This window comes from Dendrobium catenatum, unplaced genomic scaffold (assembly GCF_001605985.2).
Source record: "Dendrobium catenatum unplaced genomic scaffold, ASM160598v2 fragScaff_scaffold_9, whole genome shotgun sequence".
NCBI classification, from domain to species: Eukaryota; Viridiplantae; Streptophyta; class Magnoliopsida; order Asparagales; family Orchidaceae; genus Dendrobium; species Dendrobium catenatum.
The window spans coordinates 147019-168480 of NW_021318471.1; the positions used below are offsets into that span (position 1 = coordinate 147019).

General features: G+C 35.5%; 1 pseudogene; it reads right to left on the reverse strand.

Annotated features, from left to right (window-relative positions):
- Window positions 1–10201: 10201 nt before the first annotated feature.
- LOC110105988 lies at window positions 10202–13891 on the reverse strand (annotated as a pseudogene).
- Window positions 13892–21462: the final 7571 nt, after the last annotated feature.

The following is a 21462-nucleotide window of genomic DNA, read 5'->3' on the forward strand; positions in this document are numbered from 1 at the left end:
TTAATCATGACAATCATAAATCTATGAATTCAATAATTCCTAAAATTAATAAATTATTTTAGATCTAATATATGTTGTTCTTCTAAATTTATTTTGAGATAAATATTAAATAAGATTAATTAATGAAATCATTATGATGTGAATCTTATGATCCTCCTCTCATTGTTCTATATGCTTTTTATGAAGTTGTGGAAATGAGTGGATCCCTTGTGAAGTTTCCTCCTCATATATAGAAAATGACATTAGGAAAAAATAAATAAATAGACTTATCTTTGTTGAATGGTTCAATTATTTTTCATTATTTTAGATATATTGGTTGGGTCAATTTCATTAGCCATTGGGTTTCTATCAATGAGTTGAACCATGAAAAAGAAAATCATTTTTTCTTATTTCATGAAAGAAATAGGTAAAGCTACAAGAAGATGAAAGAGCAAGAGAACCCATATTTGGATATTATTGATTAAATTATAAATTTAAAAAGATTTAAGTTGACATTTTGAGTAACTTATAAAAGTAAATAAAAAAAAAAGAGAGTAATAATATCACTAATATTGCCCTTTTGTGTTTTTGGAAAAAAATGATTTTAATTCTCTAAAAATTTATCAAAAGAATTGATAAAATTTACTATGATATTTTTATCATGTCCTAATCATGTCTTTTATCTTCTTTGACATTTATGTCAGAATTTATCATAATCTTTATTTGGATGAACATGTTAGAAGTGCAAAATACATGTATTGTTTTATTGTGTGAAAAATAAATAAATTAAATTTATTATCGTTTTGAAATACATACACTGTAAAATTTATTTTTATCAAAAGAATTGATAAAATTTACTATGATATTTTTATCATGTCTTTATCTTCTTTGCTCATTTATGTCAGAATTTATCATAATCTTTATTTGGATGAACATGTTAGAAGTGCAAAATACATGTATTGTTTTATTGTGTGAAAAATAAATAAATCAAATTTATTATCGTTTTGAAGTACACTGTAAAATTTATTTTTTAGGATTTTGAATATTTATTTGGTGAATTTTAAATGCAAGCATGCGAACCCAATGATCGTTCCACAAAACAGGAGTATGTGACTCTAGCCACCCACATTACATGGTATTATCGTAGGTCCTAATTATAACCATTCTCGCCCACAATCAAAGCCCCCTTCGTCATGGACATATCCCCATTTTTTTAAAATTTAGAGGGTATATTTTGGCATATTTTAAATATTTTTAGTATTTTGCTTCCTCTCAAAAAAAAAAAAATATTGCTCTAATTTTATCAATCATAAGTATTTTTGCCAATCCCCCACCAAAAAAATCACCTTGAAAAAAGAAGCTGGATCCGCCCCTGCCTTTCATTATAATAGACATTCAAAAATTCATATTTTTCATTTACCATTTGTTTTTTTTCTTTTGGTATATTTGGATTATTACAATCCTTGCCTTAAAATAAAGAATTTCATTTTCAAGTAAACAAATATTAAAAAAAAAAAATCTCCTAAATATAATATATAATCAGTAATAGTGAAAATGCTCTTTGATCACCATTTTAGTTAGTATCACTTCGGGTGTCAATTTCGGGTCACGGGTCGGGTTCGGGTCGAACCCAAAACTGACCCGACACTATTCGAGTCAACCCGAACCTGACCCGTTTTTGAAAACGGGTCAATTTTCCTGACCCGAACCCGACCCGCTTTGGGTCTGGGTTTACCCGACATGACCCGTTTCAAACAAAAAATTTCTAGTTTTCGGGTCAAAAACGGGTCTATCTCATCTTTTTTGGGTAAAAAACGGGTTAATCTCGGGTTGCCATGTCAAAATCGGGTTTTCGGATCAATCTAGGGTCAATGGTTTATCCCGAACCCGTCCCGATTTTTGAAACGGGTCGAAATGTTGAACCCGAACCCGACCCGTTTTGGGTTCGGGTTGACCCTAACCTGAAATTTTCGAGTCGGGTTCGAGTCGGGTTTTCGGGTCGTGCCAAATATTGATACCCCTAGTATCACTATCCAATTAATTTCAAATAATTTTTTTTTGTTTTTTAATAAATTATTTTCAATTTAAAAAAAAAAAACTAACTGCATACATTTAGTGGTCTAATTTACAGTATTATATATAAAATGAGTTACTTTATTGATAAAAAAGAAAAAAAAAATTACAGTATTATATACCATTACTTGATGATTAACACCAAATTAGCTTTGTAGTTCTCCTCTTTGAAGTGGCAATTTAGTAAATTAATACAAAACAATCGTCCAACTGCATCCCCTACCTCTTTAAAACCTCGCTTTCCTCCCCCGGACAGAGCGGGAACGACAAACCAACGGAAATAAAAAAATACCAAAAACCGGAGAAAACGGAAGTCACTTCACTGCCTAAACCCAAAGCCGAAGCTCTTTTTTCTCGCCTACTCTTTCAATGGCGTCCGAGGGTTTCCTTCGCCGGTCGCCATCCCTCGATGATAGCCGCCCAATCTCCGGCCACCTCCCAGGCCTTCGATCTTTGCTGATCATCGAGCATCGCTGACGGAATCGACTCTTCCCCACTGTATCTCTTGTGTGCGCGGTGTACATAAACGGCAGACAGGGTGAAGCCAGGCAGAAATAGTTCCGGCGAGGTGGTGGTCGATCTAATCGGTCTCTAACTTCTGATACTCTTGGGGGTTTCATCAATCCCTATTTCCCTTCTAATATATCTTTGTTTGCTCAACTTCGTTTCTTTTGAATTTGTGGAATGTGGTTCCTTTTTTTGTATCTCTTTTGAAATCCTTGTCTTATGGATCGCGGAATAATCCAAATGTTCAAGTTTTCAACTTTTTGCAATGTTAGGCCTTTCATTGGTTACTGATAAAGAATGGTGTAATCTGGATTAATTTTCCGAGTATCTATGGATTATGTATCGTGTTGTTGGCCTTTGTGATGCGAGATTTTATAATGCTGAGCTTATTGTTGTTCAATTTTCATTTAAGATCTGAGATTTTGTGATTTGTTATGCTTATCAACGTTTGGATGCATAAATTTCAGTTTTTCCCTTCCAATTTACGGATTACTTATTGTTAAAGTCAAGTTTCTTTTTTGCAGCAATTATAGTCACTGACGTTTTAGTAAAGAGTATTTTGCAATGGAGATGGATGGCTGTTTTTATTTTCTTTGTAACCTTGATATGTTGGTTTTGCCCTACGAAAAAAATACTTTCTGTAATTTTATTTTATGTATTTAATACCAAGTTAGTCATATTTTACATGAGTGATTATTGTTCTGATCCTCCTTTGAGGCCCCTCCCCTCTTACCCTGATATCCTGCTGATTAAAGTACTATTGTATTTTCACTTTTAAATTTAAGTTGCTTCGTCAACATTTCATCATCTGGTTGCTGAAATCAAGCATGGGAATATGCAAACTTTTCTTGTTTATCCAAAAGCCAGAGTTCACTTTTGTTAGCACGCTACTTGACTTAGGCTTCGTTTGGGACGGCTTTCTTAATGCTTGTTAAAACAGCTTTTTAGTACAAAAATTTTAATGTTTGTACTAGAAAGCTGCTTTAAGAAGCAAGAAGATATCCATCCCAAACGAAGCTATAGTAACAAACTTTTCAAGCAAGGCCTGTTTGACAGCCATTCATTGTTATGGTTGGGTGGTAGCTGGTTTAGAAACCTATTCAAGGGGACAGTGCATTACTTTTTTCCGTTTTCTCATACCGTTCTGCTGTTACTATCTAGTAAAAGTTGATTTTTGTGATTCTAAAATCACAAATGCATTTATTTTTTGTTATTTTAACATACAATTTGCTAATGATCATTATTTTTGGGAAAGCCACTCAAGGCAATATGCTCTGTCTCATGAATCTAATGAATGACTTTTACCTTGCCTCCAACCTCAAGGCTAACTCCATTAAAAGCCTGACATGTATCTCTAAAAGCACCCAACATTATCAAGTTTTAAGTGTCATTCTGGGCTTTACCACCTCCCTTCCTCAATTCACGCATCTAGCTGATTTCCAACCCTACTTGATAAAATCCATCTTTCCCTAGATGGTTGGAAGTTTGTGTTTCTCTCTAGCTGGGATATTTCAATTCTTTAAAATCGTGATATGGAATACCATTGCCTATTGAGCCAAATTTCTCTTCTTCTCCAAAGGTTGCTTCAAATTAATACCCAAGTGTTGCTCTAAGCTCTTTTTTCATGGCAATATCAGCCAAGAAGCTTCATATGTGGATATCACTTGCAGGCCTTGGATTAAAGGAGGCATTTGTTTGCTTTCTATCTCAGCTATTTCCTCTAGTTTCATTTATACTCTAATATGGAGAATTGGGCAACGTGATCATCTAACCTCCTCCTAGTTCTTAGGCTAGTAAACCTCAGTTTGGAAGCCTATTGACATAAAGAACGTTGTTTTCTTGAAATGACTCTCATTCATTGTTTAACTCAGTTATTGGAGATAGTTCTTCCGTTTTGATGCTTTGGGATCCCTGGACTTATGGCAAATGTATTTCTGAAGTGAGAATTAGGGCTTTGAATGTTATGCCCTTTCCCTCGTCTTCTCGTCTTAGCTCTCTTTTTGATGGTATTGATTGATGGTTGCCTCTTTCGACCTACCTTGTGCATTTGTTGGAGCTTATCTTTAAGTATTAGTTAAGGCTAATTTGGTGGGGCTTTTGTGGAAGGGCTTTGTTGCACCTAGTTTTAAACTACTTTGTGAGGCTTTATATGACAATTTGTCTAATGCTTCATGTTACATTCTTAGTTGGCATAAAATCAAGAAAGCTATTCGACCTAAATTGAGCATATAGAAAAGAAGTCAAGATTGGGTAGATATTTTGAATTGCTTTGTTGGCGCCCTGGGATGTTTTTGTGCCTTATTCAGATTCTATTTTGTGAACTGTTGGGCTTGATTGTTCTCTGACTCGGGATGGCATTTCTTGTTTCTCGTGATTTTTCCCCTTCTTTTTAAGCTGTAACCGTTTAGAGTTACATCTAGTTTTGGTCTAGGCTTGTTTTGATCTTGATTATTGGCCTTGTATTACTCCTTGGGTTTTTCCTTGTTTTTTCTCCTATCCCTCTTATAGTAATTTTCTTATTATACGTGATTTTTGTTTCATTCATCACCTATGCAATTTTCTTCCTTATTACATCAAATATATGCTACCTCAACAAATGCCTTCCTTAAGTCTTCGGGCAATGATGCGAACAACATGTCAACATGCATTAATTACAAAGTTGAGTACAAAAACACTTCAAAAAGCAAAAAAATTATAAAATTTCATGCATTGAAAATATGAAAAGAGGTGTGAGTTGGAGAAACAAGGATGCACGTTAGAAATAATTTTAGATCAAATATAGTTGGAAGAGCTTCTAGTTCTAGAGTGGTGAAGCTTGAAAAGAGAATAAATATGATAGGGCAAAGGAAGAGATAGAAGGTTATGAAAGTGATGGAGAAGAGAACATAAATGATGATAAATAGTAGTGTTGAACAAATTAGCTCTTGGCTATAAATACAACAAACATGTAGTTTAACTGTTTTAGCAATTTTGATAAATGGTAGCTTTCAGCAATATTGTTAAAGCCTTTTCCATTATGTTTTTTGTATGTTTTCTTACTCTTTTAGGAGAATTTTATTCTTGAACATTGAATTCTGATCGCTTAACAAATGCAAACATGTATTACAACTGTAATACTTTGTTGAAGGCATCTGAGGACTGAATCCAATAGGCCATATTGGTATTTTCAGCTGCAATTATATATTACTTTTTTAAATCGACTCTTTTTTTTACTAGTTTGGTTTCTGGACAGTATGATGTTTCTGGAGTATAGCTTGGTTTTTGTACAGTGTACTGTTTATGGAGTAATCTTTGTTGAAGACATCTGAGGACTGAATCCATTAGGCCAGATTGGCATTTTCTTCTGCCATTATTACTTGTTGAAATCAACTCGTTCTTCTTACTAGCTTGGTTTCTGTTACAGTGCTGTTAGCATTGGTATTTTGCTATTTTATAATCTTTACCTTTTTCGGCTGTTATATATTTTTCAAATGTACTGAAGCATGGATGAGCTTGAATAATGACCGGAAGTTGGCTTTAATGGATTCTACTACCAACTGTTCTTTATTTTGTACCTCATGCATTACTCCTTTTGACTTTGTGATGCTTTTCTCTTCATGCTTTCTGATCTGGTGGTCCACTAAGTTTGATTATACTGGCTGATTTAGCAGTCCTGATTAATTATCTTGATCATATTTTGTCATAGCATTTTCTTTCATCCATAAGGGAGAAGTTACATTGTCCATCTGTCTTTAATACTGGGCAACTTCTTACTTCACCGTTCAACTCTTCTGTACTAGTTCAATAATGAATTATTTGTAAGTCTATGTGGAATTTAATTGTGTCGATCAATTGGATTGTATTGTTACCTCAAACCTAAAGTCAATTTCTCATGCTCGATGGGTGGTGCGGGGGTTATCCCCCTGCTTGGGTGAATTTTTTTTTTCCGCATACAACACTCCGGCATTGTGTACCAGAGTGCTCCTATGCTGAGAAGTTTGTTGGGAGAAAAGATAGGAAAAAGAGTGCCGCAACACGGTCAGGTGGATTGGAGGCAAGGTGTTGAGCGCCGCAACGCTCCAAACGGGCGACACAATACTTCGAGGCGGACTAGACTATTTTCTTTCTCGTTTTTCTGGAGGGCGGCATCCCTTGGTGGTATGTAGAGGCTTTTCTCTTTTGTTTAGTGTTTGAGAATGATGTAAGTGAGACGAGAAATAAGGAGAGAGTGAGAGAGAAGAGAGATATGCACTTAATGCTCCCAATTTTCATAGTGAATTCCTTGGTGCAGTATGGCTCCGTGAGTTTTTTCCGATTTCAATTTTTTCAATGTTAAATCCTAGTGTCATCTACTTTCCACTGCATTATATTTTTTTCTTGTTTTTTTCAATGCATGATTTACTTCTCCATCCCCAACATTGTTTATGGTACATAATGAAGTTAGAAGTTACAAGCGTAAAGAATGAAATTATTTCTTTCTCTGCTTGTTCTATTCTAATAACATCTCTATAATGTATTTGGAAACAATAAAAAATGAGCAAAGCTGGATGTCTTTTCTAGCAGGAGATTGGCTCATGATTCTTCATGGTTGGGTTGCAACCATTACTTTATATAGTCATAGAATGAATTATCAATTTTAGTAGCACTGATTGAAGACATTGAAAGAAGTTTATGTTATGCCGGTCCAGCATGGACCGGCTCAACCTGGACCGGCTCAACCTGGACCGGCCCAGCCGGTCCGGGTTTTCTCCAGGCGGAGACGGGCCAGGAAACAGGCGGAAGGAGGAAAGGGGGCTGGGGTGGGGTCCAATTTAAATTCAAACTACTTAAGTACATTTGCATATCCATCAAATCCTATTAAAAATGTTCTTGTTTTCTTGCCATTTGTTATTGATTTAACTCTTCTGAACATCTTCTCTAACGTTAAGTCATCTATGCACTTGAATGCTATCACTGGCAGCAAATTAGTATTTTGAGCTGCAATTATATATTACTTTTTTAAATCGACTCTTTATTTTTACTAGTTTGGTTTCTGGACAGTATGATGTTTCTGGAGTATAGCTTGGTTTTTGTACAGTGTACTGTTTATGGAGTAATCTTTGTTGAAAACATCTGAGGACTGAATCCATTAGGCCAGATTGGCATTTTCTTCTGCCATTATTACTTGTTGAAATCAACTCATTCTTCTTACTAGCTTGGTTTCTGTTACAGTGCTGTTAGCATTGGTATTTTGCTATTTTATAATATTTACCTTTTTTGGCTGCTATATATTTTTCAAATGTACTGAAGCATGGATGAGCTTGAATAATGACCGGAAGTTGGCTTTAATGGATTCTACAACCAACTGTTCTTTATTTTGTACCTCATGCGTAACTCCTTTTGACTAAGGATTGTGATGCTTTTCTCTTTATGCTTTCTGATCTGGTGGTCCACTAAGTTTGATTATACTGGCTGATTTAGCAGTCCTACTGATTAATTATCTAGATCATATTTTATGTCATAGCATTTTCTTTCATCCATGAGGGAGAAGTTACATTGTCCATCTGTTTTTAATACTGGGCAACTTCTTAGTTCACCGTTCAACTCTTCTGTACTAGTTCAATAATGAATTATTTGTTAGTCTGTGTGGAATTTGATTGTGTCGATCAATTGGATTATATTGTTACCTCAAACTTCAAGTCAATTTGTCGTGCTTGATGGGTGGTGCGGGGGTTCTCCTCCTGCTTGGGTGATTTTTTTTTTGTATACAACACTCTGGTGTTGTGTACCCGAGTGCTCCTATGCTGAGAAGTTTGTTGGGAGAAAAGATAGGAAAAAGAGTGCCGCAACACTGTAAATTCAATGCCGCAACACGGTCAGGTGGATTGGAGGCAAGGTGTTGAGCGCCGCAACGCTCCAAACGGGCACCACAATACTTCGAGGCGGACTAGACTATTTTCTTTCTCGTTTTTCTCGTTTTTCTGGAGGGCGGCATCCCTTGGTGGTATATAGAGGCTTTTCTCTTTTGTTTAGTGTTTGAGAATGATGTAAGTGAGACAAGAAATAAGGAGAGAGTGAGAGAGAAGAGAGATATGCACTTAATGCTCCCAATTTTCATAGTGAATTCCTTGGTGCAGTGTGGCTCCGTGAGTTTTTTCCGATTTCAATTTTTTCAATGTTAAATCCTAATGTCATCTATTTTCCACAGCATTATATATATATATTTTTGTTTCAATGCATGATTTACTTCTCCATCCCCAACATTGTTTAGGGTACATAATGAAGTTAGAAGTTACAAGCGTAAAGAATGAAATTATTTCTTTCTCTGCTTGTTCTGTTCTAATAACATCTCTAGAATATATTTGGGAACAATAAAAAAATGAGCAAAGCTGGATGTCTTTTCTAGCAGGAGATTGGTTCATGATTCTTCTTGGTTGGGTTGCAACCATTACTCGATGTAGTCATAGAATGAATTATCAATTTTAGTGGCACTGATTGAAGACATTGAAAGAAGTTTACTTGAGTACATTTGCATATCCATCAAATCCTATTAAAAATGTTCTATTTTTCTTGCCATTTGTTATTGATTTAACTCTTCTGAACATCTTCTCTAACGTTAAGTCATCTATGCACTTGAATGCTATCACTGGTAGCAAATTAGTGCTTTGCAGCTGATGGAGCCTTAAGAAACGGGTGGGGCAGGCGGGATGGTGGTCGTTGCTTGGTTGGATTAATTTTTGTTTGTGATCGTTTAACTAACTAAACAAATAAACTTGAACAACATTTTGAATATTCGATCTTTAAATAAACAAGCTTGAACACTGATGTGTTCGGTTCATTTATGTTCACGAATAACATTATTTGAAGCTCGTGAACATGCTTGACATTAAGCTCGATAAAAGTTTAATTCATGTTCGATTCAGAACTCGTGAATAAGCTCAATAAAAACTCGATTAATATTTAATTATAAAATTAATATATAAAATTAATAGTGCTTTGCTCGTTGCGAAGGTTTCTTCTAAATTATGATGACAATTTTGTTTAAATTTGTAAGCATCCTTATGGGGTTCATCTTACATCTTCATTAATTTTATGCCTTACACCATCAGTTAATTACCCCATAAAAATATTTAATTTGGTGTTATTATATACTTTTTAAGACACCATAAAAATATTTGGTGCTATTATATATTTTTTAAGACAAAGTTGAGAAGCTGGCCTGGAGCTGATGAATAATTATTTCTTGATGAGTGCCTTTTCTCTACTTCAACCAAATCTAGATGGATGATTTATATGTAGTTGTCTGATATTGTCATATTGCACGTGTTACACCTTGATTTTACTTCACAAAAACAGTTTCCAGCTTCTGAAGGTATATCTGTTATTTTTAAGCTTATGCTAATGCTCATGTTATTTTTTTGTTATTTATATCTATGTAGGGTTCGTTTGGACAACTTTCTTAATGTTTTTTAAAGCAATTTTTTAATACAAAAAATTTAATTTTTATACTAAAAAATTGCTTTAAGAAATAGCAAGAAAGCCGTCTCAAACGAAGCCTTAGTTCGCACATTCATTTCCTCTAAGCTAAAAAAATAGTAACTTTGTTGACGCTCTCTGCAAAGAAGATGAGGTTGATGACTCCACAGCTAGAATCAATCATCAATGAAAAAATTAAAAATTTATATTTTTTAAGAACCATGAGCTTCATTTAACTTCGACCTCACTCAACATAAAAAAAGCCACAATGAACCAAGAACATGGCGACATGATTGAATAACCTCTCTAAAACAGATATTCAAAATGGCCTTCCAATAAATAACATGGAATGTACTGGCTATGATTTCGTTTGGGACGGCTTTCTTGTTGCTTCTTAAAACAATTTTTTAGTATAAAAATTTAAATAATTGAATTAAAAAGCTGCTTTAAGAAGCAGCAAGAAATCCGTCCCCAAGAAGGCTAAGTTTGCTCACGACATTGTGTGAAATGGCTTGTATCTACCAAGCGATACAACGACTCCCTGAATGGAACCAATAGCAGCTGCCATTGAAACAAGCAAAGAGAGGAGACTCAAAAGTCGCAGCATTATCCCCTTGCGGCTACTCCCTGCTATTTTCTTCTGACTTATGTACATTTTGATGGGGAAATATACTGTAAGGGGCCAGAAGGCAAAGGCTCCCAGGAATCCCATTACGTCGATGAAGAACGGCATTATGATGGCCAAACTTGTGATTATCACAACAAAATACAGTTCTCCAGATCAGCCTTGTTATATTGAGTGTGACAGGAAAGGATGTTGCGTTTGTTAGAGTCATCTCACTGCTCAATATCTTTATGTTTTGCCACTTTTTGATGACTGTCTTTTCCATGACGGCAAATACAGGTTGGCAGAATACCTGTTTAGATCGTCTGAAGTTTCAGCTCATATTTAGATAGAAACATGGGGCGCATTTATTCTGTGCGGATGCCGAATGTAGGGGTGTCAATTTTAGATCATGGGTCGGGTTCGGGGGTAATCCGGAACTGACCCGACACTATTTGGATTCGGGTCAACCCGACCTGTTTTTGCTAACGGGTCGATTTTCCGGATCCGAACCCGACCCGCTTTGGGTTCGATTATTCCGATTTCCCGCACGCGACGCGACAGCCGGGGCAACGACAGCGGTGCCGGGGACACGACAACAAGCGATATGCGGACGCGACTCGATGGCTAGATGCGACGCGACGCGACACAGGCAGGCAGGGCAGGAGCGCAGGTGGACCGCGGGGCAAGCGGGGTAGCAGGGCCGTGGGAAGGCGGGATAAGCGGGGCAGCTGGGGCAGACGGTCAGACTCGGGTAGAGTCGGTCAAAGCGGGCAGAAGGGTTTCCGAATCAACCCGAACACGACCAGGTTTTGCAAACGGGTCGGTTTTCCAGACCCGAACCCGACCCGCTTTGGATTCGAATCAATCAAACTCAAAATTTTTCGGATCGGGTCGAGTTATCTCGGGTCGGGTCCAATATTGACACCCCTAGCCGAACGCCGTCCAGAGCCTAATGAACATGTGCCACGTCACCCCCTACTCAGTACCGCAACTCGATACTGCTCGGTACTAGATGACGTGGCTGCATCTGATTCGTCTCTGAATGGTAAGCTATGTCCGATGTCCGCACAGAATAATCTCTCAAACATGGGAGCTCTTATTGCAAACGACAAACCTGGTATGCACCAAGTAGATGAATCACTATACAGATGTTGGCAATGTCTATTAACCAGAAAGGCTCATAGAACCCAAACCCAGTGAGCATGTTCCCTGGAGCCGAGTTGCCAAAGGCTGAATAGCCCAGACAGCCGCAGAGCATGTAGAACACGGTTGTTATCGACACACTAATGATGCTCGCCTTCTTCATCACTTTATTCTCTGCCGGAGGAGATTTCAGAGTGTCCTAAATAAACAGTATAGCTGATGATTCATGACAACATTCCTTCATGCATATATAAGCTGTTTTCCTAATTGGAAGCCATACCAGTATTTCGATCAGCACCATGGAAAAAGAGCATGCAAATGCGATATTTCCAAGCGCCTGGAAGACATTCCACACTTTCTCTGTTTGAGTGACATCAACACCAACAATTGTTCCAGTAATTGTTGTTTTTCCAGTGTTCCCTGCGCAAGTAAAGATGCAATTTTGAGCCAGATTTAGATGCATCAATTGTATGATATGGTTGCTGCTGAACTAAGATGCTCACCAGAGACTATTTGTGCTATGGCGAGGACGACCCCAATTGTCGAATATGAGAAGGACATAATGGCTGCAAGGACAGAAAGCCATGAGATGTTTTGGAGGTCAGGGAACTGGGAGAGCAGAATTTGGCTTGCTCCAAAGATTATCATGTAAATTGTATATGATACTCCACAATCAGGTTCATGACCTTTCTTATGGAAACAGTGAGACTTGGCAACAGCCCTGCAAATATTCCATTTCACTCTTTTGTTAGATCATCAATCTCTCTCTTTTTTTAGGGGATTTACATATATGTCAATTTATTACCTCTATATTATATATTTAACATCCAAAATTTAAATATTACATTCCTACCAACCAAATGCTAATTTTACAACATAAATACCACTCCGTTTCACTCCGTCTCTTCCTTCCCCATTCCAACAATTTTCCGCCTCTTCCTAACTGCGATGTGAAGATCATGCACAATCTAACGTTTATTGATTAGTCTTTTTCCATGAAGGTCGAGAATTCTATGGTGAAAACTAGAGCTTCACGATCAGATCCGATTGTGATGGATAATCAGTTCATGGAGGTATGTGAATCATATACTCAAATTGCCGGAGCTGTAAGTGGAAACTGTGAAATGGAGGTGTACAAAGAAACTTCAGATAGTGGTATTAGGATGGATTCTGCTGCAGGTGTGGACGATAATGTCCTAAATGGCGGTGTTGATCAAAATCCCTTTCGTAACACTCATGGTGATTGTTTAAATGCCGCAATTGGTGGAAATACTTCGGTCTTTGGAGAAATAAGTGTAAAGGAGCCAATTGATCTCTCTTCTTCCAATTACATACATTTTTTTCTGCTACTCCTCCCTCCATAAACCTCTCAGGCTGCTTCTTTCAAAATCTTCTCATCCAAAGCCTTTTCCACAAAACTGGAATCTATCCCTAGGGACAACGATTTCGTCAGTTTCCGATTGGGCGCGAAGGCGATCGGCGAGGATATCGAAGGCCAACGGCGGCCATCGGCGAAGACGTGGGCGATGGCTAGAATGCGGAAGGAAGAGACGGAGTGGCATTTCTGTTGTAAAATTAGCATTTGCATGATAATAATGTAATATTTAACTTTTGAGTGTTAAATATGTAATATATATGTAATAAAGTGGCATGTACCGATGTACGTAAATCACTTTTCTTTAATTTTTTGTATAGTGAAGTGAGAGCTTACGCAGCACTTATGGATGCAGTGATAGTGTAGCCAACGGCAGTGCCGCAAAGATTGACGTATTGGCAGAACCCACATATCCATATTTGAATTGTGCCTGCATTACTGTGTTAAGCTATGAAGAAGAGTTGAGATTCCCAATGAAGTGGTGATATATTTTGTACCAAGATTTGATTTTACAGCGCTACTGTAATTGTAGTTTCGTTTGCCAGAGATGGGGTTGCGGTAGCAGTCGCTGAGAAGGGTGGAGGTGAAGAGGGTGATCATTGAGAAGATGATGAGGGCGATAGGTCCAGCAATCCAGCCTAGCTGTGCTATTGCCCATGCCAGAGATAGCACACCAGAACCAATCACAGCAGTTACAATATGAGAGCTTGCAGTCCATAGCGTGCCTGAAATTTCCATGGAAGATCGAAGGAGGAAGAAGGGTGGATATAATTATACAACCCGACCGGGATGAATCCGCTCGCATCGGGTCGCGACGGAACTTAAACTTGAAATCCAGGATCTGGCTTTGGAATTTGCTTCAGAACTTTCTTCCAAATATTACATAGTCAGAAAGACACAGAGCTACTATAAACATCCAAACACAAAAAAATTCATCTATCTTTTCTTTCCTCAATATAATCATATACAGATACAGTACATGGCTTACGGACAGAAAGAACAGAACAGAACAGAAAAATCATGACTATACAAAAATCAAAAGTATCACGTACCTAATCACAGATTAGACTCTGAACTGCTAATCCACGACTTCCTTCCCTTTCCCAGAACCTGAAAACCATGCAGAAAACAAGGATGAGCTAACAGCTTAGTAAGACATCACTCACCAATCAAAATCCTCATAAATCCACATAAGAAAATACATCATAAAAGTATCCGTACAGAATTCGAACAATTGTACATAAATCGTACAACATACAGAACATATAACAGCTCAATCAGAAATCAAACAACGGATACGAAAAACTGAAGTCATGTCGAATCGGAGTTCAGAACAGATATCATAAAGCTTTCAAATCACAGATCAGACAGAATCGTACAGAATAATCAAAATCGTACAGAAATCAGAAATCAAATAATTCACAGAGCAGATTCAAATTTCAGATGTCCCTGACACAAACAGAATCTCGACGGATTCTGGCCCCTTATGCCTCCCTTCCCTGACACAGACAGAATCTCGACGGATTCTGGCCCCTTATGTCTCCCGTTGTGCTTATAGCACCAGAACAGAACAGATATTAGAGGTTCCAGAACATTTTCAGATTTCAGAGCTCATTTCAGATTTCAGAATTCCCTGACCCAGACGACGGAATCACATAGGATTCTGGCCCCTTATAACTCCCTTCAGATAGCACAAACACATCAAATATTCAAATCATCTTATTTCAGAAAATTCAGAAATCGTACGAAAATTCAGCGGCATGACGGCAGTGTACGGAATTTACACAAAATTTATAGATTCAGAAATTTACTAAATTATCACAGAACATTCACAACAACATTGTAAGACTTTCATTGTACTGACAAAACATTTTTCAACATCCTGATAACTTGCAATTCAATTAAAATGCCTCATAATTTAAAATATCAGGTAAAAATCTTCCAGAAAATACTCAAAACGTGTACAATTATCATCTCAGAAACATACCAAAAGTTACGTAGTAAAATCTTTGTCAGAAGAAAATAATACAAGAAATTCGCTAATTGAAACAAAATTCGGAACAGAAAAGTCGTCAAAATCCTCGTTTCTGAAAATTGAAAAAGGCTGAATGTGTTTTACCTCGAGTCGGTCAACTTTCCCAACTACGGCGACGGACGAAAATGGACGGAAGTCGCCCAAAAATCCACTTTTCCTCTTTTTCCTTCGTTTTTCTCTCTCATTGGCTTTCTCTCTCTTCAAAATCGGCACTATTCAGATAATTAATACACTGGATCGTCCCGGACGATGTCCTGTTCGTCCCGGGACGAACTCCCATATACACAGACCGTCCAGACGAAATTAAATGCCAATTTTGTCGTCCCGGGACGAAACCCTCGGGTTTGGTTCGTCCCGACTCTTCTAGGTTCGTACAGACGAACAGATAGATTCTTCACAATTCTGTACAGATCGTCCTGGACGATGTCCCTGATCGTCTCGGACTATCCTGGGAGAAACAGCCTTTACATAGATGTCTTACCAGTTCTTTTGGGACGTCCGTCATCATCAAGCTCTTGGCTGCAGCTTGCGTTGGTGTTAGGCTAGAAACTCATCTCTGCTCTGTCTTCTTCTCCTACCTATCACAGCTTTTGATCTCTTTTAATTTTTTCTGTTTCAGATTCTAATTATCTTAGAATAATCTGCTGTTTCTGCGAGAGGGCTCTGATTGAGGATCTTTAATGGTGAGAGCTGGCTGCCGTTTGAAGGCCGACCTATTCTGCAGGATTAATGGAGGGCTATGGTGGTCAAAATAGCCAAGTTATTAATATTTCTAAAAGTAAATATTTAATCTGGACACCTCTGAATAATAAAACTAATTTATATGTGCTTGTTAAACAAATTGTTTTGGTATCTTCTTCTGACTAAAAAAATTAAAAAAATTATAATTTGGTTAAATTCAATAAAATGTAAATAGAATTTATTCACATCAAAATTCAATTGCATGTAATAATTAATTCACTAAAATGTAAATATAATTTAAATGTCTTGAAGAATTAATCATAAGTAATATCCACCAAATTAAATTTCCCAAATTTAACATAAAGAGTATGTAAAAATAAATTATCTAATTTCTCATTCATGACTATCTACATCTCAATGGTACACTAATATTTAAAAGTCTTTTTATCCACAAAAAAATCCCCATTAAGATGGCTAAAAGATTAAAATATAGAGCTTGAGAGGAGATAATACAAATCCAAAAAATATTGTTAGCTAAAAATTAAAAATTAACTATGATCAATAAAAACATAATATTTTAATACTATTTATCCATTAAAATACTGTCGTTGCTAAGTTTCAATTGTTGTATGAGAAAAGTAGAGGATTGTGTTAGGAAGTCGACAGCCAACATAAAATTTATTGAATAATCATGACATGAATCTTTTAATATATTGTGTTAATCCTAGGGCATTCCCTGGAAGCGACGATTGTATGACCTGGATACAACGATAAGTGTGCAAGGGCCACTGCACCGGTGCTCGGGTGCAGTGTTAAATAGGCAAGGGTTCTCACATCGTGGTTAGATGTAGGCAAATAAGCTAGCCTATAAAACTAAAATTAGGATATGAACTTAGAATATATGCACCCTTATAGGTAAATTAATAAAATTAATATATATTATGATTTATAGAATAGTAAATATTCTATGTATTTAAGAAACTAAATGAGTTGGAGAGAAGGCTAAGGAATTTGATAGTTTATGTTTTAAATTTTGGTATTCTGATAAGAGTCGTACTAGAAATAACGTAGGTGTGATTATAAATAATACTTTAAAGGATAATGAAATAAAAATTAATACAATTGAAGATAGAACTATAGCTTTAAAAATTATTGTTGATGCTAAGATTATTAATATTATCAGTGCTTATGCTCCTCAAGTAGATGGATATGTGTTCAAAATTAAAATTTTTGAATAACTCAGAAGAATTAATATAAAAGATACATCTTAAAGAAAAAAATTTCATTGGAGAAAATATAAATGGATATATTGGTAGAGAAGTAGTTGATTTTAAAAGCATTTATGTTGGCTTTGGATTTGGAGCGACCAATGAATGTGGTAAGACTATATTAGATTTTTTTTTAGCTTATGATTTTGCAATTACTAATACATTTTTTAAGAAAAGATATATGCATCTCTTCACTTATAAAAATGGATATATTAAAACTTAGATTGATTATTTTTTTATAAGAAAAATAAATCATTTAAATTATAAAGATTATAAAGTTATTCCAAGTGAAAGTTTATGTACCCAATATCGCTTATTAGTTTTGAAATTTAAGATGAAGGGGCAGAAAATAACAAATAAGATAAAACTTTGTTCTAAGATTAGATGGGGGGCAATTAAAAAATATTAACAAAAATATTTTTGAGAGTAAGATACTAGATCTTAAGATTTTGTCTGTGCTTGAGGAAGCTAATGTTATATGAAAAAAAGTAACTAGTGATGTTAAGAAGGTTGCAAAAAATGTGCTTAAATTATCAAAGAGAAAAGCTTCTTGTTGCGTCATGGAGTATTCGCGGCGGTAGAGAAATTCATAGTTTAACGTCTTAGCATTGTACGAAGATCCAACACACAATAAGATAAGTAAGAGGGTGTAACATTCATAAGAGACACCAGAGTTTTTACATGGAAACCCCTGAAAAGGGGGAAAAACCACAGGGCCTGGCCCAGTTTGAATAAATCCATTAGTATTAGTTGTCGATTACAAATGAGGCCCTTCTTTAGTAGAAGGCCTTGGCTTGATGATACAAATATACATCATCTATAGCGCATTACGTGGTGGGAGTTACAATAATCAACATAGACATGTTTATTTGGTTGGAAGGGCCTTTGTCGGCAAGAGACAAAAATCAGAACAACCGTAGTTAGAAGGAGATAGGGGGGTTAGAAAGACCGTTGTCTGTTGATGGAGGTCGGAAGGATCATAGTAGGCGACGGAAGTCAGAAGGACCGTAGTTAGTAGGAGACCAGGGTCAGAAAGACTGTTGTTTGTTGATAGAGGTCGGAAGGACCATAGTAGGCGCGGAGGTCAGAAGGATCGTAGTCGGCAGGAGACCAGGGTCAGAAAGACTGTTGTCTGTTGATGGAGGTCGGAAGGACCATAGTAAGCGACGGAAGTCAGAAGGACCATAGTTGGCAGGAGACCGGGTCAGAAAGACTGTTGTCTGTTGATGAAGGTCAGAAGGACCACAGTAGGCGACGGAGGTCAGAAGGATCGTAGTCGGCAGAAGACCAGGGTCAGAAAGACTGTTCTCTGTTGATGGAGGTCAGAAGGACCATAGTAGGCGACGGAGGTCTGAATGACCATAGCCAGCAGGAGACCGGGGTCAAAAAGACTGTTGTCTGGTAATGGAGGTCGAAAGGACCATAGTAGGTGATGAAGGTCTGAAAGACCGTAGTCGGAAGGAGACTGGGGAATAATCTGCTGTTTCTGCGAGAGGGCTCTGATTGAGGATCTTTAATGGTGAGAGCTGGCTGCCGTTTGAAGGCCGACCTATTCTGCAGGATTAATGGAGGGCTATGGTGGTCAAAATAGCCAAGTTATTAATATTTCTAACGGTAAATATTTAATCTGGACACCTCTGAATAATAAAACTAATTTATATGTGCTTGTTAAACAAATTGTTTTTGTATCTTCTTCTTACTAAAAAAAATTATAATTTGGTTAAATTCAATAAAATGTAAATAGAATTTATTCACATCAAAATTCAATTGCATGTACTAATTAATTCACTAAAATGTAAATAAAATTTAAATGTCTTGAAGAATTAATCATAAAGTAATATCCACCAAATTAAATTTCCCAAATTTAACATAAAGAGTATGTAAAAATAAAATATCCAAGTTCTCATTCAAGACTATCTACATCTCAATGGTACACTAATATTTAAAAGGCTTTTTATCCACAAAAAATCCCCATTAAGATGGCTAAAGGATTAAAATATAGGCTCTAATATCACTCTATCACACCCCTCTATCGAGCTTGAGAGGAGAATACAAATCCAAAAAATATTGTTAGCTAAAAACTAAAAATTAATTATGATCAATAAAAACATTTATGATAAGTAAAAACATAATATTTTAATACTATTTATCCATTAAAATACAGTAGTTGCCAAGTTTCAATTGTTGTATGAGAAAAGTGGAGGGTTGCATTAGGAAGTCGACAGTCAACGTAAAATTTATCGAATAATCATGACATGAAATCTTTAATAGATTATGTTAATCCTAGGGCGTTCCCTGAAAGCGACGGTTGTATGACCTGAATACAACGACAAGTGTGCAAGATCCACTGCACCGGTGCTCGGGTGCAGTGTTAAATAGGCAAGGCTTCTCACATCTTGGTCAGATGTAGGCAAAGAAACTAGTCTATGAAACTAAAATTAGGATATAACTTATAATATATGCACCCTTATAGGTAAATTGATGAAATTAATATATATTATGATTCATAGAATAGTAAATATTCTATGTATTTAAGAAACTAAATGAGTTGGAGAGAATGCTAAGGAGTTTGATAGTTTAAGTTTTAAATTTTGGTATTCTGATAAGAGTCGTACTAGAAATGATGTAGGTGTGATTATAAATAATACTTTAAAGGATAATGATATAAAAATTAATAGAATTAAAGATAGAATAATAGCTTTAAAAATTATTATTGATGCTAAGATTATTAATATTCTCAGTGATTATGCTCCTCAAGTAGATGGGTATGAGTTCAAAATTAAAATTTTTGAATGACTCGGAAGAATTAATACAAAATATACATCTTAAAGAAAAACTTTTCATTGGAGAAAATATAAATGGATATATTGGTAGAGAAGTAGTTGATTTTAAAAGCATTCATGTTGGCTTTGGATTTGGAGCGACCAATGAATGTTGTAAGACTATATTAGATTTTTCTTTAGCTTATGATTTTACAATTACTAATACATTTTTTAAGAAAAGATATATGCATCTCTTCACTTGTAAAAATGGATATATTAAAACTTAGATTGATTATTTTCTTATAAGAAAAATAAATCATTTAAATTATAAAGATTATAAAGTTATTCCAAGTGAAAATTTATGTACCCAATATCGTTTATTAGTTTTAAAATTTAAAATAAAGGGGCAGAAAATAACAAATAAGGAAAAACACTATTCTAAGATTAGATGGGGCATTTAAAAAATATTAATAAAAATATTTTTGAGAGTAAGATATTAAATCTTAAGATTTTATCTGTGCTTGAGGAAGCTAATGTTATATGAAAAAAAAATAACTAGTGATATTAAGAAGGTTGCAAAAAATGTGCTTAAATTATCAAAGAGAAAAGCTTCTAATAGTAAAAAGAGTTAGTGGTGGATTCAAAATGTTCATGAAAAGATAAAAAATAAGAAGGTTAATTATAAAAATTTGTTTATATGTAAAAATTCTGATAATTGGAAAATAAATAAAGAGGTCCGTAAAGAGTCTAAGAAATCAATATGTGATGCTTGGATTCTAGCTTTTTATTATTTATATAATATATTATATACTAAGGAGGGTGAAAGATATATATATAAGTTATCAAAATAAAGAGATTAGAGTATTAAGGATTTAGTTCAAGTGAAGTGTATAAAAGATGAAGATCAAAAAATACTTTTATTAAAGACGATATTCAACAAAGGTGGATAAGATATTTTTATAAATTTTTCAATGAAGATTATGAGAATGCAATTGACTTTAGTAACCTTAGCATCTTAAACGAAAATAAATTTTTATTTTTATTTTTATAATCGTATTAGTAAAATCAAAACTAGAGAGGCTTTAATTAAAATGAAGTGTGGGAAAATGCTTAGGAGAAGAAGGAATTTCTTGGCTTACTAAACTTTTTAATACTATTTTGAAGACTAAAACGATTTTAGGTGAGTGGAGAAAGATTGTGTTGATTCATATTTGAAAGAATAACGCTGATGCAGAATATTGTAAGAATTATAGAGGAATTAAGTTAATGTATCATACTTTGAAACTATAGGAGAGAGTTATTTTGTGATTTGATACTAATAATTCTCAAAATCAAATTGGATTCATGTTGGGTAGGTAACTGTAGAAGCTAGCTATACATTTATTGAGAGGTTTGATGGACAATTATAGAGAGAATTAAAAGGATCTACATATGATATTTATTGATTTAGAGAAAGCATATGATAAAGTTCCAAGAGAAGTGCTATGGAGAGTTTTAGAAAAGAAAAGGGTTAATAATGCTTATATTCAAGTCATTAAGGATATGTATGCAAGAGCTGTTACTTGTGTCCAGACACAAGGTGGTTTAACCAAATATAT